The 17051-nt window shown below is 40.3% G+C and overlaps 2 protein-coding genes across 2 annotated transcripts in view; one reads left to right on the top strand and one right to left on the bottom strand.

Moving 5' to 3' along the window:
* The window catches only part of TEX55 (testis expressed 55), a 63429-nt gene extending 46429 nt beyond the window's left edge, over positions 1-17000 (bottom strand). Inside the window, exons 1-2 of the mRNA XM_087894796.1 lie at positions 16920-17000; positions 4310-4357 (exon numbers count right to left, since the gene is read on the bottom strand). The gene's annotated coding sequence lies outside the window, so the exon portion shown is untranslated. The remainder of the gene's footprint in view (positions 1-4309; positions 4358-16919) is intronic.
* The window catches only part of IGSF11 (immunoglobulin superfamily member 11), a 212474-nt gene that overhangs the window by 2070 nt on the left and 193353 nt on the right, over positions 1-17051 (top strand). The gene's annotated exons all lie outside the window — the stretch shown is intronic.

A 17051-nucleotide genomic window follows, 5' to 3' on the forward strand; every position in this document is an offset into this window, starting at 1 on the left:
CTTGGCCTTTGGAGTTTTTTTTCACATTCACCCTTAGCAGTTTCTTTGATCTCATTCTAGTTCCTCTTTAATGAGGTTCAGGGCTTCAAAACCATTTACTTGATAAAATAGGAGTTCTTCCTCAGAATCTTAAAATATGTTTTTGCTGTTCTCCCTAAAGCATTAATCTATTTCTGAATCTTCCTGCATTGCTGTTGTATGGTGCTTTAGTGCTTTAGTTGGTAGATGGGATGACCTCTACACCTTGGGTGACCCTTCTGGGAATACATACTCTTTCTTGGTGTACACTTCCAGCATTGTTTTCTCATCTCTTCCAGGAACACTGCCACCAAGATAAGGCATTATAGCAGGACTTCAGGGAGAACAGAAAATGTACAATACAGCAAAATAAAATATCCCAAAATATCCAAGGAAAGGACATCTTTAATGGAGCAACCTTTAGTTAAAATGATTTACTGGCTAAGAACAGTAAAGGAGAAATAAAAAATGGCACAAGTAGTTAAATATGGGACTGAAATAGGAATATATAGGACAGCATTTAATAAAGTAAATAGATTTGAATTATGGGACCGTTGTGCAAATATGGCATTGGATGTTGGTTGTTGAATGTGATAAAGAACAATATATGAGGGAAGCAAACTATAAATAAAACTAAATGGATGCTTGGTGCTTGGTGAATGCTTGGTGAATAGTTAAACATGGGACCAGTAAAACAAGGATATATAAAGCATTTATGTATACGTGCATAAGGAATGCCTGTGATGACATTAGAACTGTGTTGGTTATACATATATTTATATATTCAAATAATGCTACTTTGCTGGCTGAGAACCCAAATGATGTGTAGCAACTGTATGATGCAAAAAGGAGTACAGATCTGATAATTAGTATATCAAGAACTATAATAGTTGTGTTTCACAAGGAAAATGAAGTGAATAATTACATGATACCATACAGGGTGAAAAATTAGAGCAACTACATTAGAGCAAGACATTTTAAAATGTGAAAATGCTGAGAAGTCTATGGGTTGTTGCAAGAAATAAATGTTTGCCCAAAGAAGCAAAAATGTCTGTATGGAAAAATGTTCTCCTGATTCCACGTATAACTTGAACAGTTGTCACAGGTTGTCCATTTGAACACACCGATGTAGTTTCTGAGGAAACCATTTCTCAATATTTACTTTATTATTACTATTATGTATTTTTTTCTTCAATAATATCTTAAGGTTTGTTCAGTACATTTGGCGATCTGATAAAATTAATTTATTATGTTAATAATACACTCACCAGGTATTTGTTGATAAATTAATCAATAGTATTATTTCAAGTTTGCCCATACCAAGTCTTTTTCTTTCAAATGATCTTATACATGGTCAGTGTTCAAAATTAAAATTTTCAGTGTTTCAAAATAAAAATTTGAGCTAATTTATAAACAATAATTCTTGCATTTTAATATTTTAAAAATTTAAATTTTAATTTTAAAACTTTTACCATTTACAATTCTGATATTTTTAATAGCACAATATAAAAGTTAGCAATAATTTAATTGATAACTAAAATAATGACATCAGTTATAAATAACATGATTTATATATATTCTATAGAACTGCTACAATGAATCCTGCTAAAATGTTTGTCTGGAAACAGATTTGAATTTAAAATTGTATCCATGAACTTTTGGGTGGCCTATGATAAATTTCTATTTCACAATATATATTATAGAATAGAATATATTTCTTTATCAGCAAAATATAAATGTTATAGATAGATAGAAAGAAAGAAAGAAAGAAAGAAAGAAAGAAAGAAAGAAAGAAAGAAAGATAGATAGATAGATAGATAGATAGATAGATAGATAGATAGATAGATAGATAGATAGATAGATAGATATGTTGTAGAAATAAAGAACTGAAGGACATTCCTGGGTCAGACAGATCTGTTTATTTTTGCGCAAAGATTCAGGGCTTTGTTTGAAAGTTGCAACCTGAATGAAGATTGGTCATTTTTCTATTACTTAAATATGCTTTCAAGACAAAGAGTTCCATGAGCCTTTTCCGGCTTCCATATATGGTTACATTAAAAATACATTTCACTTACATTACACTTTACTAATTATCAAACCATTACATGCTACTTAATACAATTATTTTGGCTATACATTTTCACTACTTCATGATTTAACCATTATACCTTAACTAACCCATCACTTCATGTTTTACAACTGTTCTTTAAAAGCTGTAATGTGTAAATGCAGAAATTATGACTATACTTTTAAACAATAAATAACTTTTTGCATCCCCTGTATCTGTCCAGATGTTCACATTTGATTCTGTTAAAAAGATGTATAGAATCAGAGAGTTGGACACAGGGCCATAGGTCAAGTGATTAGGGGGACATCCATGAACTAATTGCTCAGTTCTATTCTCCAAACTCCATTCTTAACTTTTCTGCTGGATGACAGCTGAGCCTTATCAGAAGATATATTTGACTAATAAGGCAGTCCAGCTGCTTTTAGCCAGCACGTATCTTTAAGTGAATAGATGAGCTCATTCAAAGGTTGCTTAGAGTTCATAGGATTTGATCTGACTTTTATATATCTGACTTGGAATGATTATTTCTTTTATTCACCTTTTATCTTCTCTTATTTATCCTGATGCCATCTCAGATAGATATAAATATATATAGATACACACACATACACACATATACATTTATACATACATACATACATACATACATACATACATACATACATACATACATATATATAAATTTCCAGTTTGGTCATTTTGAATCCTTTAAATCATGTGAAATCTACCTGCGATGTACTAATCTACTCCATATTGAATCTTGGTAAATGGATTTAATTGACAATTAAAGCTGGATTCTTCCATCTATTGAGAGATTGCTTTTTTTTCCTTTTAGTGACAGGGAATGTACAAAAATAAATTTACTATGTTAAATTTACTATGTTAAAAAAAACATTTACTGCTCAGTATTAATGGAGTGTTTGCTGCCATCATCAGTATGAAATACAGTATGAAATAGCAGGTCCTATTTCCCATCTTTTCATTATTGACAATCCAGTTAATTGAACTGTACCTTAAAGGACAAGTGGATACGTGTCCAAGCCTCATCAAACGTTGTTATAATTCATATAATAAGCCCCCCAAATAAATCTTCTAAAGTATAGACAGATAATCACTGGTAAGTTTCTTGCTCAATGTCCTCTTAGCCCAGCCCACAGACAGGTAAGCAAGTGAAATACCAATTGAAGAAAGAGTAGAAACAGTGTTAGCTTTTGTCCTAGCAGAATGAAGCTCACAGCTATAGCTGAGGCAGTCAGGTAAATGGGCTGTAACAGTGGTGGGTTGCCCCCGGTTCGCACCAGTTATATAGAACTGGTAGTAAAGCTGGCAGGAGGCTCTGACCACTGACCCCAACATCATCAGAACGCTTCTGCGCATGCGGCCCCATTGTGAACTGGTAGTAAAGGTACATAGAACCCACTCCTGGGCTGTAGGGCCTGTTTTAATTTTTTCCAGTCAAAATCGCAGTGTGTCAGATACTAACGATTTTAAAAGTCCTAGATTCCTGGAGCTTCACTTTATCATAGTCAGATAAAACATACTCTCATGTGACTATACAGTCTGTTTTTTATTAGCAAAGATTCACTAATACTAATTAGTATTAGAATATGAGGCACTGTGGCCAGGTTTCAAAGCTGGGAACATTTTCAGAGGTAACACATTGCAATCTTGGGGGGGATGCACAGAAAGCATTCACTTTATGAAATTCCAAGTATTGCAAGATTACTGGAATTAAACCCATGAAAATGATTGACAAACATATCTTTCTTTTCATATCAACTTATACATATTGGGATGAGGAAAGCAGCTGGATGAGCTGTCCAAATGTTTGTTAGCAACATTAAAGTACTTTATATGTAGCAGACCAGAATTCACTTTTGCATATCTACAATGTGATGGAATTAAAACCCATTCCTGAGTTATGGAGTCTACAAAATCAAGTCCGTGGATAGCCCGGAAACAGCTTCTTTGGAGTTTATCTGGAACATGGTCCTCCCTATCACCCATTCATAAGAATATGGATTTGAGAAGCCTTGCCTCACCTGAAGCTGGCCAGATGTGATAATAACTGCTCATCTGAAGGTTCAGCATTACTGGGTAATCCCAGTTTTGTGATCAGGGAACAAAGAGAAGGTGTTCTCTTGTAATTCTAGACCAGGTGTTTCTTATGAAATTGATAATTAGGAAATGCAAAGTAGATAATAGAAGCATTTATTCACATACCTTGAATTTATGGAATGAGATCCAGGGATGGTCTTCAATTTTGATGATCTGGATAAATAATTTGACAAATTCATAAATTATCAAGGAACATTTATATTAATAGGTAGTAAATTATTGAATACCAGTTGCTATGAAGAAACAGTTTGGTAGACATTACTTTCAAACAATTTGAGAAATAGGATGCTATTCTAGATGGTTCTTTAACCTATTGTAATGAGGCTTATTCTTATGGTTCATTCTTAAGATGCTGGTGACACAGGACAGGAAAGTAATATACAGCTGCATGATGGGCATCAAATCAACAGGACATGGGTTAAGAGTCACCATTTATATAGTGAAATAAAAATGTAGCTAAGTAAATAAGTGAAACAACCTTAAACCGAACTGTAATGATTAACATGACTAAGATCTGGAAAAGCAAAGATATTGATATAAATACAAAACGCAGATTAGTTGGAGCAATAATGTTCCCTATAATGAGGTCTGGGTTTGAGAGTTGGACTCTTAAGAACAGCTGATCAAAGAAGAATTGACACCTTTGAACTATGGTACTGTTGTAAATTATTGTAAATTATTATACTATGGACAACCAGAACAATCAACGGAGAGATGCTGAATTGTATAAAACCAAAAATTTCACTAGAAACCAAAATACAAGACTATGTCTGACTTGCTTTGACATGTCATGCATGCAAATTCATTGCAGAAATCATGATGCTAGAAATGGTTAGTGAATCAAGAAGAAGGAGTAAGCAAAGAGCTCACTAGCTTGAACCCACCAAACCTGATACAAAGATCAACATCCAAAAACTGGATGAAGCTGTGTTAGACAGGGTAGCATGGAGAGCACTTGCCTATAAAATCACCAAGAGTCGGATATGACTGAATGGTGGAGCATGAATGATAATCAAAATGGAAGGTAGGTTATAAATTAATGCACATATAAAATATTATTTTTGTAGTCTCTCCCTTATTAGGCAGATTCTCTCCAGTCTTCCTCTAAATGTGGTGACTGTTTATTTCCATTTTATTTAATTTTCTGATGATTGAAATGTTCAATTTCTAAAATTTTACAGGCAGCTCTCTATTTATTACCATAATAGACTCTTACCATTACCCTAAATTGTAATGGTTATAAATTGAGTCAACCACATGATTGACCCAAATTTGTGACTCTCTTTTTGGTGACTGTTATGACAACAGTCATAAAATAGTTGCCATAGTCATTAAGCAAACACTATGGTTGTTATGTGAACAAATGGTTTGCTATGGGCTGATTTTGCTGAAAATCAGAGGTAAATGCCTATCATGTGATAGTGGGATGTTACAAATGGCTGTAAATGGGAGCAGGTTGCTGAGCACCCAACATGCGGTCATGTGACTGTTTGGAGGGCAGCGGTCAAACTTCAGATCTGCATTGTAAATACCCACAGGAGGTCTGTCATATTTTTGAACAATCGCTAAGCAAATTTATTTTTTATTTATTTTATTTTATTTCGAATTTATATACCGCACCTTCTCCCGAGGGACTCAGGGCAGTGTACAGCCAGCTAAAAACATACAATACAAACATTAAAAACAATTAAAAGGATATATATTAATTTGGCCCCAATTTAAAATGACAAACCAGTTAAAAATGTTTTTAAAAAATGTTATGTTAAGCCAGCCCAGCTTGCTGGAAAAAGAAAGTTTTAAGGGCACGGCGGAAGGCACCAAGGTCTTGAATTCTCTTTATCTCTGGGGGCAGCTGATTCCAGAGGGTAGGTGCCCCCACAGAGAAAGCCCTCCCCCTGAGGGTCACCAGCCTACATTGTTTGGCTGATGGCATCCCGAGGAGGCCCTCTCTGTGGGAGCGCACAGGTCAGTGGGAGGTCATCAGTAGCAGCAGGCGGTCTCGAAGATAACTAGGTCCTATGCCATGGAGCGCTTTAAAGGTGGTGACCAACACCTTGAAGCGCATCTGGAAGACCACTGGGAGCCAGTGCAGCTCATGCAGGAGCGGTGTTATGTGGGAGCGCCAGGCAGCTCCCGTAATTACCCGCGCGGCCGCATTCTGGACCAATTGGAGCTTCCGGGTGCTCCTCAAGGGGAGCCCCATGTAGAGAGCATTGCAGTAGTCCAGGCGCGAGGTGACGAGGGCATGAGTGACTGTGCACAGGGAATCCCGATCAAGAAAGTGCCGCAACTGGAGGATCAGACGAACCTGACAAAAGGTCCCCCGGCTACCGCCGTCAGATGTTCCTCTAAAGACAGCTGCGTATCCAGGAGGACACCCAGATTGCGCGTCCTCTACACGGGGACCAAAGACTCGCCTCCGATAGTCAGTGATGGAGTCAACTGACTATATCAGGATGCCGGGAACCACAGCCCCTCAGTCATGGAAGGGTTGAGCTTGAGCCTATTCCTCCCCATCCAGATCCGCACAGCCTCCAGGCACTGGGACATCACTTCAAGTGCATCATTGGGGTGGCTTGGGGTGGAGATGTACAGCTGGGTGTCGTCAGCGTACTGATGGTACTTTACCCCAAAGCCACGGATGATCTCACCCAGTGGCTTCACATAAATGTTGAACAGAAGGGGCGAGAGGACCGACCCCTGAGGCACTCCACAAATGAGAGGCCTCGAAGTCGACCTCTGCCCTCCTGCCAACACGAACTGCAACCGGTCTGAGAGAAAGGAGGAGAACCACCGTAATACGGTGCCCCCCATCCCCAACTCCTCCAACTGGTGCAGCATGATACCATGGTCGATGGTATCAAAAGCCGCTGAGAGATCTAACAGGGCTAGAACAGAGGAGCAACCCCTGTCCCGTGCCCTCCAGAGATCATCTACCAATGCGACCAATGCCATTTCCGTGCTGTGCCCAGGCCTGAATGGATCTAGATAAGACGTTTCCTCCAGGTATTGTAGAAACTGTTGTGCGACCACACTCTCAACAACCTTCGCCACGAAGCGAAGTTTGGAGACAGGACGGTAGTTGGCTAATACTGCTGAGTCCAGGGAAGGCTTCTTGAGGAGAGGCCTCAATTGTTGCAAGTCAAGGACTACCTATAATTATTTTAAAATGACATTTACTTTGGGACTTCTAATGAGATGATAACAGATTTGGGCATTATAGGTGCTTTTAAGATCTATATTTTGGTGGAGTAGGAAGTTCTTAAGTATAAGAAAATATTCCCAAATTTAAAAAGTTGTATTTTTGTTTTGTCTATGGAGATTCTCAGTCATCCAGGTCATGGTTGTCCCAGAGATGCTTTTTCAAGAGGCAAATGGACTTTCTGGTTTTTCTTTGAAGACGTTTCGCTTCTCATCCAAGAAGTATCTTCAGCTCGTTTTTGTTTTGTTTTATTGACAGCTATCTCTCCCCCAGGTATCAAAATAGCATTGTGTTTATATGAGGGATTGAGTAGTTGTTTTAGTCTGCAAGTATGGAAAACTGTGTTTTTCTCTCCCGCTTACTACACAGATACATGTATCTGATCATGTACTGTTGTTTATAACTGAATATAGTACTTATTACATTTTGTTCTTATATTTGTTCTCCTATATTATGCATAATTGTCCGACAGTTTATATTCTCCATAGTTTTCTTCTTTTTTACCAATAGAAAAATAGTTTTAAATGATGAACATATGATTGAGTTTTTCTTTATTTAGAAAAAGACCAACAAATGGCAGTTATATTCTTCAATCATAGAATTCCTAAGCAGAAAGAATTCAAATGTGGGTTCTATGAGTACCACAAATACTAGATGGTCTTCCTTCCTGAAATTCATTCATTAATTGTGAATATTTGCATGAAACAGTTTTTAAATGTAAACCAGGTTAGGTGCCCAGAATAGTGTAGGGGTTATGTTAATGTATTTTCCAAGCTGCTTCTTAGAATATCCCTTATGAGTCAATTGGAACAGTCTAAAAGCTGGCAATGGATTGTCCATCTTGTGGACTGTTAGTTGTCACATGAGACTGTCCATTCAGAAGTGGTTCAGATTCATGCCAGTTAGTCACTAACCCCACACATGCAGCAAAGCATATTCCAGATTTGACATTCTATTCAGGTGGATCTGGTTAAACAAGAATGTAGTTCTGTTTTCATGACCAAATTATTCTCTGACTACCTTTAGGCCCTTCCCCCACTCCTGGGGGAAGGATATTGCAAAATTTCCATTCCTACCCCACTCTGGGGCCAGCCAGAGGTGGTATTTGCCAGTTCTCTGAACCGCTCAAAATTTCCGCTACTGGTTCTCCAGAACCTTTCAGAACCTGCTGGATTTCACCCCTGCTTTAGGCTGATTAGATCATCAAGCTGTGGTTAGATGAACAAGCCACTCGGTTTTGTTTTTAGAAAGGAAATATCAGAGGCAGACTTGCTATTCACAGTTTGGAGGGTGTATAAAATATAAGAAAGGGGAAAAAAGTTAATAAAAAGGTAAATGCCATCTTATCAACCATTTATTTTCCCCTTGAATTATTACTAATTCAATATTACTAATTCAATATTGCTTATTCCCTGTGCAGAAAAATCCTATCTCTTTCACAGAGATTAGGTAAAGGTGTCTGGCCATCTCCGTTTCAAAGCCAAAGAGCCAGCACTGTCCGAAGACATCTCCATGGTCATGTGGCCGGCATGACTAAATGCCAAAGGTGCATGGAACGCTGTTCCTTCCCACCAAAGATGGTCCCTATTTTTCTACTTACATTTTTTACGTGCTTTTGAACTGCTAGGTTGGTAGAAGCTGGGACAACTAATGGGAGCTCACTCCATTGCACAGCACTAGGGATTCGAACTGCTGAACTGCCGACCTTTCGATCGACAAGCTCAGCGTCTTAGCCACTGAGCCACGTCCCTTTTCACAGAGATTAAAGAATCTCAATTCACAATAAAAAACAGCACAATTTAGGTAGGAACTGCTGCTGAAGCAACTGCTTCAGTCTGCAAAATAGTAAGGATGACCCTGTATGGAAAAAAAAAAGTTTGATCTTCATAGCATCCTGGGACGCATTATTATCATGTTAAAGCCAATTTAGAGTTGCCCACAGCTGCCTATAGCTGTTGATGCATACCTATGCTGTGATGGGATTGGATGGGTAAGCATAGATTGCAGATGGCTGCAGATGTGCACACCTCCCAAATCCCAGCTACGTGTTGTGCAGTGGTGCGCATCCTGTGTGCTGATTGGTTGATCCGACTTTCTGTTCTGTGCTTTGCTGTTTGAATGGCCCCTAGCCAAAACATTACATTTGCAGAAATATAAATGGAATGCCTATGCAACTGTCCCTGAACAACAGACGCATATGTCCCCTTGATGTGCAGTGTCGGAGACGTCTGCTCGACCCTTTATGCTGTGCTAATACTCACTGCATTGTGGCTATGAGTGATTTAAAGCTGTCTCCATATGGGGGTTGCATTCTGAGAATTAGCTGATGTTATAGCTTTGAGGATGGCAACCAATTTGTCATTTATAGCAACATGTTTTGCTCTCTTGCTAAATGCAGAGTTGATTTCAACCATAGAGCAGCAATAATTACTTTCACAAAATTAAAAAAAGAAATGAAGAACAATATTGCATAATTTTCCTGCCAAGAGAACAACAATGGAAAGACACAGGATAGGATGATAGCCATATTCTTTGGTGCATAAGAAGCATTTTGTTTTCGGATGCAAGCAGTGCCCAAACAGATCCAATTCAGGCATCAAGAGTTTACAGCATTTTCACACTGGGTGATTATTTTAAAGGTATCCGTTATAGATTTAATAGGTGTTAATGTGAATGTAAAGATGTTGCTAGGAAACTTGTGGGGAGCTAAATGAAGAGATGCTGCTAATAAAGGCACTGACAGAACAGAGATAAAATGTTTTCAGCTTTTCTGTAAAATTACATATGCAGCATTTAAACATTGATTTAGTTAAACACATCCCCCTTACCTCTTTGGTGAGGCAGTGATGAACAGATGAATGGGAACTGGGGAGACCCAAGTTCAAATTCCTTTTCGAATATCTGCTTATTGGGTGAGGTAGGGCTATTTGTTAACTTTTAACCCAACCTACTTTATGGCACTGTATATGAGACAACCCCATGTATATTTTAGCTCTCTTGGAATTCTACATTTGATATGGATTATTAATGTGATAGTCTAATGTAATGACAACAACAACAATAACAGCATACATGCAATAACAAGACTAACAACAATATAGCTCTGATTGAGCTTTGTAGCCCACAATAGGATAGTCTCTATTCCTTCACTTCAAGAAATAGAAAGAGTTGAAACTGTACTTTCCTTTAGCTAGTAAGAAATGAAGTCACTGTGATACAATGACCAGATTCTTGGATAAGAATTGGAAACAGCCAGAATCAGATAACCACAAAACCTGGCTGTTCTCTCATTCAGCATATCCTAAATTTATATGAGGATTAAAATGGGGCTGGGTGCAGGGGTGAAATGCTCTGAAGTCTGCTACCAATTCGCTTCGCTACTGGTTTGCTTCAGGCGCACATGTGCGTTGCGTGCCAAATGCGCACTTCAGATGTATGTGCATAGCAGGCGCTACCACACAGCGCTGAAAAAGGAGGATTAAGAAGCCCTTTTCTGAATCTGCAAAGGTAAGTAGAACAGTGAGGGGGGAAAAAGCTGTGCCGCACGATTTAGATTAGCTTGAAAGCAGGATTTCCTGCTTTCTAGCAAGTATAAATTGCGCGGCACAGCTGATCATCGGAAATACCTGTTCATCCGAACTGATAGCATTTTTTTTTACTACCAATTCACCCGAACAGGTAGCATTTATTACTACCGGTTCTGGAAAACTGGTCCGAACCAGTAGCATTTTACCCCTGGGTGGGTGGGACATGCCTCCCATTTTAGAAGATGAAGAGATAATTCAAAATTGCCTTTTGCGGTTATCATATTCAAGGAGGTTTACAAACTCACTGCTAAATCAAGATTAAAAGGCAGGTAAATTATATGCCTGCTACAGAGGGAATCCATTAGACAGCTTCTCAAACCTGGCATTAATGCAATCCTTACAACCAGGATAGCATTGCTTTTTTTTTTTATTGAAAAGTTTTAAAATGTTTTACAAACAAATTCCCCTCCTTCCCCCACCCCTTCCCCTCTCCCTCCCCCCCCGACTTCCCAGAGCAAAATACAGGGTATTGCATTAACAAACATAATCTAACATAAGCAAACTAACTATAAACTCTTAACTTTCCCTTACTCTTTAACTCCGCCATAGGTACTAAAATATCAAAGTAAGAAGAAAAATCATTTAAGTATTTCATTCATAAGCTATTTGCAACTTTTTAGTCCCATATTTGTTTTGTATATAGTCAATCCATCTTTTCCATTCCAGTACATATCTTTCATTCGAACGGTCCTTCAAATATTGATGATGTTCGGATGTATTGACATTTGTAACATACTGGTCTCCCTTTTACATCTATTTCCTCCCTTATTTTAAATTACCTGTCTTAACCATCTCTAACACTCTTAGAAGAAAATGATCCTTCATCTCCTTCAACTCGCTCCTATCTTTGATGTATTCAACTGCGGAGCTCCTTGCACTGCGAGATTCCCCCCTCTCACATGTCTGGCCCTCTCAGTTATCAAGGGCCGCCCTTGAGGACGGGTTTTGGAACCCTGAGAGGTGGTTTGCAAAAAACCGACGGCTTTGGGGGTTTTTAGATAAATCTTTAAATTCTATTTTAAGGGGTTCTGGGAGGGATTGTGGGAATGGATCTGGGGGGATCCATAAATCCACTGAAAGGTGTAATGGGTCTGATAATCATGGTGGGGAGGATGGGGACAGAAATCTGACAAGGATGCAGGGGGATGAAGCGATGGGCATTAGTATAGTAAGTGGGAGGGGCAGATATGACGGCTGCAGGGGGCCATATTATGTTTCGGGAGTGTGCACTCAATGTTTACGAGCGATTGCCCACTCCGACCCCCAAAGCACTGCTCGTTTCCCAGGTTGTTCAGAGTCTCAGACCCTGGGTCTACGGCTGATGTTATGTAATGCCAGGTCAGTGGTAAATAAAGCCCCCCTCATTCATGATCTTATTTCAGAGGGGGGTGCTGACCTGGCAGGGATTACGGAGACCTGGTTAGGCCAGGAGGGAGGAGTTCCCCTTGTGGAAATGTGCCCGCCAGGTTTCCATGCATTCCATCAGCCAAGGGCTCAGGGAAGGGGTGGGGGAGTGGCAGCAATCATTAGAGAAAGTCTTTGCCCGAGGGAGGCCACTGTTCCTCAGATAGCCGGATGTGAGTCCCTCCTTGTGAAGTGGGGTCAGGGGATTCAGATGGGCCTACTGATTGCGTACCTGGCTCCCTGCCACGTAACAGCGGTCCTGCCTGAGCTGCTCGACATTATAGCCGGGGTGGTGGTGGAAACCCCCAGACTTATTGTTATGGGAGATTTTAACCTGCCATCTGCTGGTGAGATGTCGGAGATGGCTCGGGAGTTCATGGCTTCCATGACGGCCATGGGCCTGACCCAGGTAGTTCAAGGCCCCACCCACTTGGGGAATCACACTCTGGACTTGATTTTTGTCTCTGATCAGTGGCTGAATGATCTAAGAATAGGGGATATAGACATCAAACCCTTGTCATGGTCTGATCATTCTCTCCTTCACATGGACTTTCAAGTCACTTCCACCCACCGCAGGGAGACGGAACCAACCAAATGGTTCTGTCCCAGGCGCCTGATGGACCCCGAAAGGTTCCTGATGGAGCTTGGGCCATTTCCTGAGACTCTGGCTCACGACTCGACTGAGGACCTGGTGGTCGCCTGGGACAGGGCGGCTACTGGGGCCTTGGACCGCGTTGTGCCTTTGCGGCCTCTGACCCGATGCCGATCTCGTCTAGCTCCTTGGTTTTCCGAGGAGCTGAGAGAGATGAAGCGTCGGAAAAGACGCCTGGAGAGTGATTGGAGGACAAGCCGATCTGAATCTGACCGAACACAGGTGAGATCTTATATTAAGACCTACCTAGTGGCGATAAGAGCGGCGAAGTCTAGCTACTTCTCCGCTCTTATTGCATCTGCAGAGAACCGCCTAGCTGCGCTGTTTAGGGTGACCCGCTCCCTACTTCAGGTGGGGGTACGGGAAGATCCCTTAAAGGGTCGAGCTGAGGATTTTGTACAATTCCTGCATGATAAAGTCGCTCAGATTCGGGAAGGTCTGGACTCCGATTGGGTAGATCCAGGGGAGGAGACGGGGGCAGGTCTTGAGAGCGTTATCTGGGAAGAGTTTGACTCTGTGGCTCCTGAGGACGTGGACAGGATTCTGGGCAAGCTTAACGCTGCCACATGTTTATTGGACCCGTGTCCCTCCTGGTTGGTACTGGCCTCCCAGGAGGTTACACGAGGCTGGCTCCAGGGGATTATAAATGCTTCTCTGAGTGAGGGTGTCTTTCCCGCCGCCTTGAAAGAGGCGGTTGTGAAGCCCCTCCTCAAGGAGCCTTCCCTGGACCCGGCTATATTATCAAATTATCGTCCAGTCTCCAATCTTCGCTTTGTTGCGAAGGTTGTTGAGAGTGTGGTGGCGCGACAACTACCCCGATACCTGGATGAAGTTGTCTATCTGGATCCGTTCCAGTCGGGCTTCAGGTCACGATACAGCACAGAAACGGCATTGGTCGCATTGGTGGATGATCTCTGGAGGGCTCGGGACAGAGGTTGCTCCTCTATCCTGGTCCTATTAGATCTCTCAGTGGCTTTTGATACCATCGACCATAGTATCTTACTGCACCGGCTGGAGGGGTTAGGAATAGGGGGCACCGTGCTTCGGTGGTTCTCCTCCTTCCTCTCTGACCGTTCGCAGTTTGTGTTGGCAGGGGGGCAGAGGTCGACCTCGAGGCACCTTATTTGTGGGGTGCCGCAAGGGTCAGTCCTCTCACCCCTTCTGTTCAACATTTATGTAAAACCGCTAGGTGAGATCATCCGTGGTTTTGGGGTGAGTGTTCATCAGTATGCTGATGACACACAGCTATACATCTCCACCCCAGACCACCCCAATGATGCCCTTGCTGTGATGTCCCGTTGCCTGGAGGCCGTGCAGATCTGGATGGGGAGAAACAAGCTCAGACTCAACCCCTCCAAGACCGAGTGGCTGTGGCTTCCGGCGTCCCGGTATAGTCAGCTGGTACCATCACTGACAATAGGGGATGAGATCTTGCTCCCCACAGAGAGGGCCCGCAACTTGGGTGTCCTCCTGGATTCACGGTTATCTTTAGAAGATCATTTGACGGCCATGGCCAGGGGTGCCTTTTATCAGGTTCGCCTGATCCGCCAGTTGCGTCCCTTTCTGGATCGAGACGCCTTGCGCATGGTCACTCATGCCCTAGTTACCTCCCGTATGGACTACTGTAATGCTCTCTACATGGGGCTCCCCTTGAAAAGCACCCGGAGGCTCCAACTGGTCCAGAACGTAGCCATGCGGGTGATTATGGGCGCAGCTCATTACGCCCATGTAACACCTCTCCTACGCGAGCTGTACTGGCTCCCGGTGGTCTTCCGGGTGCGATTCAAGGTGTTAGTTATCACCTTTAAAGCGCTCCATGGCTTAGGACCTGGATACCTACGAGACTGTCTTTTGCCACCAATAGCCTCCCACCAACCAGTTCGTTTTCACAGGGAGGGACTACTCAGGGTACCGTCAGTCAAATTATGTCGACTGGCGACTCCCAGGGGGAGGGCCTTCTCTGTGGGGGCTCCAACCCTTTGGAATGAACTGCCCCCGGAGATACGGAATATCCCTGATCTCCGTGCTTTCCACCGTGCCCTCAAGACCCTGATGTTCCAACAGGCAGGGCTAAACTTACAAACATGCGAATGATTTTTTTAAATGTTATCTAATTCTGGGTTTTATTTAATTGACCAAACTAAGTAACAATTTTAATTAGCAATTTTATGATGTTTGTGTGTCTATATTTTTCTTGACTGTACACCGCCTTGAGTCCTACGGGAGAAAAGCGGTATAGAAATATAATAAATAAATAAATAAATAAATAAATAAATAAATAAATAAATAAATAAATAAATAAATAAATAAATAAATAAATAAATAAATAAATAAATAAATAAATAAATAAATAAATAAATAAATAAATAAATAAATAAATAAATATGCAGAAATTTTAGCCATCTCCGCCAAATTAGCTACTTTAATGTCCATTCTTCAATAGTAGGTATTTCTTCCTTCTTCCAATATTGCACTATCAAAAGTCTGGCTGCAGTTATTAAATTCAAAATCAGATTAGTCTCTATAACTGTACATCCTTCAATTATACCCAATAAAAACAACTGTGGAGTAAATTTTATCTTCCTTTTAAGAATATTTTGTATAATCCACCATATCTTAATCCAAAATGCCTTAATTTTCTTACATGTCCACCATACATGAAAATACGTTGCATCATCACATTTACATCTCCAACATGTAGATTGTAAACTTGAGTACATACAGGCTAAGTTTTGGGGATCTAAATGCCATCTATAAAACATTTTGTAGAAATTTTCTCTTAGATTTTGGGCTTGAGTAAACTTCACATTTCTAACCCATATTTTTTCCCATACATCCATAGATATTGATTTCCCAAAGTTTTGTGCCCATTTTATCATACAATCCTTCACTAACTCAATTTCTGAATCTATTTCTATCAATGCATTATACAACCTTTTAATATGCATTGGACTTTGATCTCTGATTTGTTTTATTAAGTTTTCTTCATTTTGCAAAATGCCAATTTTCTGATCTTCTTTCCACCTAATATACAACTGCCCATACTGAAACCAAGTGTGAATTTTCTTTTCTTCCTTTAATACCTCTAAAGATTTTAGTTGCAATATACCTCTTTCCAAAATAAGCAGCTCTTTATAAGTAATCACATCTTGTTTCTGCTCCACACTTATATTCTCTATCATATGTCTAGGTATTGTCCAAACAGGTAATTTATTATTTAATTTATATTGATACTTTTTTCATACACGTAATAATGCATTTCTTAATATATGACTTTTAAAATTCTTATCCACCTTTTTATCATATAGTAAATATGCATGCCATCCATATAACAAATCATACCCTTCAATATTCAATATTCTCTCTTCTGTTAAATTAATCCAATCACTAATTGCTGAGAGCACAGCTGCCTCATAATACAATCTTAAATTAGGTATTTTGAGACCTCCTCTTTCACGTATATCTTGCATTATTTTTCATTTTATCCTTGGTCTCTTTCCTGCATTGCAATGCTCTTTCATAGCATTGCTTGATGTGGTGTCCCCCACCCCCACCCCATGTTGGACTGGGATGCTCCTTAAATCTGTATTTGCACCAGGAGCTGTCATATTTGAATGAACCATAAATTAGGCATCTTGGGTGATAAAATTCTTTGGAAGCATAGAGGTGTTGGTGCTAAGATCTTGGCTTAATTCCCACTTGAGTAATTATATTCTGCTTCCTTTTGCAGTTTCAACAGGATAGCATATTTTTCACTGCCTGCCATAATGTCAGAAATTGTTTAAAGAAAAACCAGCCAGGGAAATTCTATGACAACAAAATAACTGAAGAAATGATGAGAAGCTAAAACAATTTTTAAAAAAAACTTACTTAGAAACCACTTGGTAACATGGTGGTTAGATTGCTGTATTTCAACTGGGCAGCATTTCCATATAATTGAAATCTGTATCATCAGCTATCCTTTAGCTTAATTTAGCTCATAGACATAGTCATCTGTTCCTA

This window comes from Pantherophis guttatus, chromosome 5 (genome assembly GCF_059756535.1).
Source record: "Pantherophis guttatus breed Tessera chromosome 5, ASM5975653v1, whole genome shotgun sequence".
In the NCBI taxonomy this organism is placed as follows: Eukaryota; Metazoa; Chordata; class Lepidosauria; order Squamata; family Colubridae; genus Pantherophis; species Pantherophis guttatus.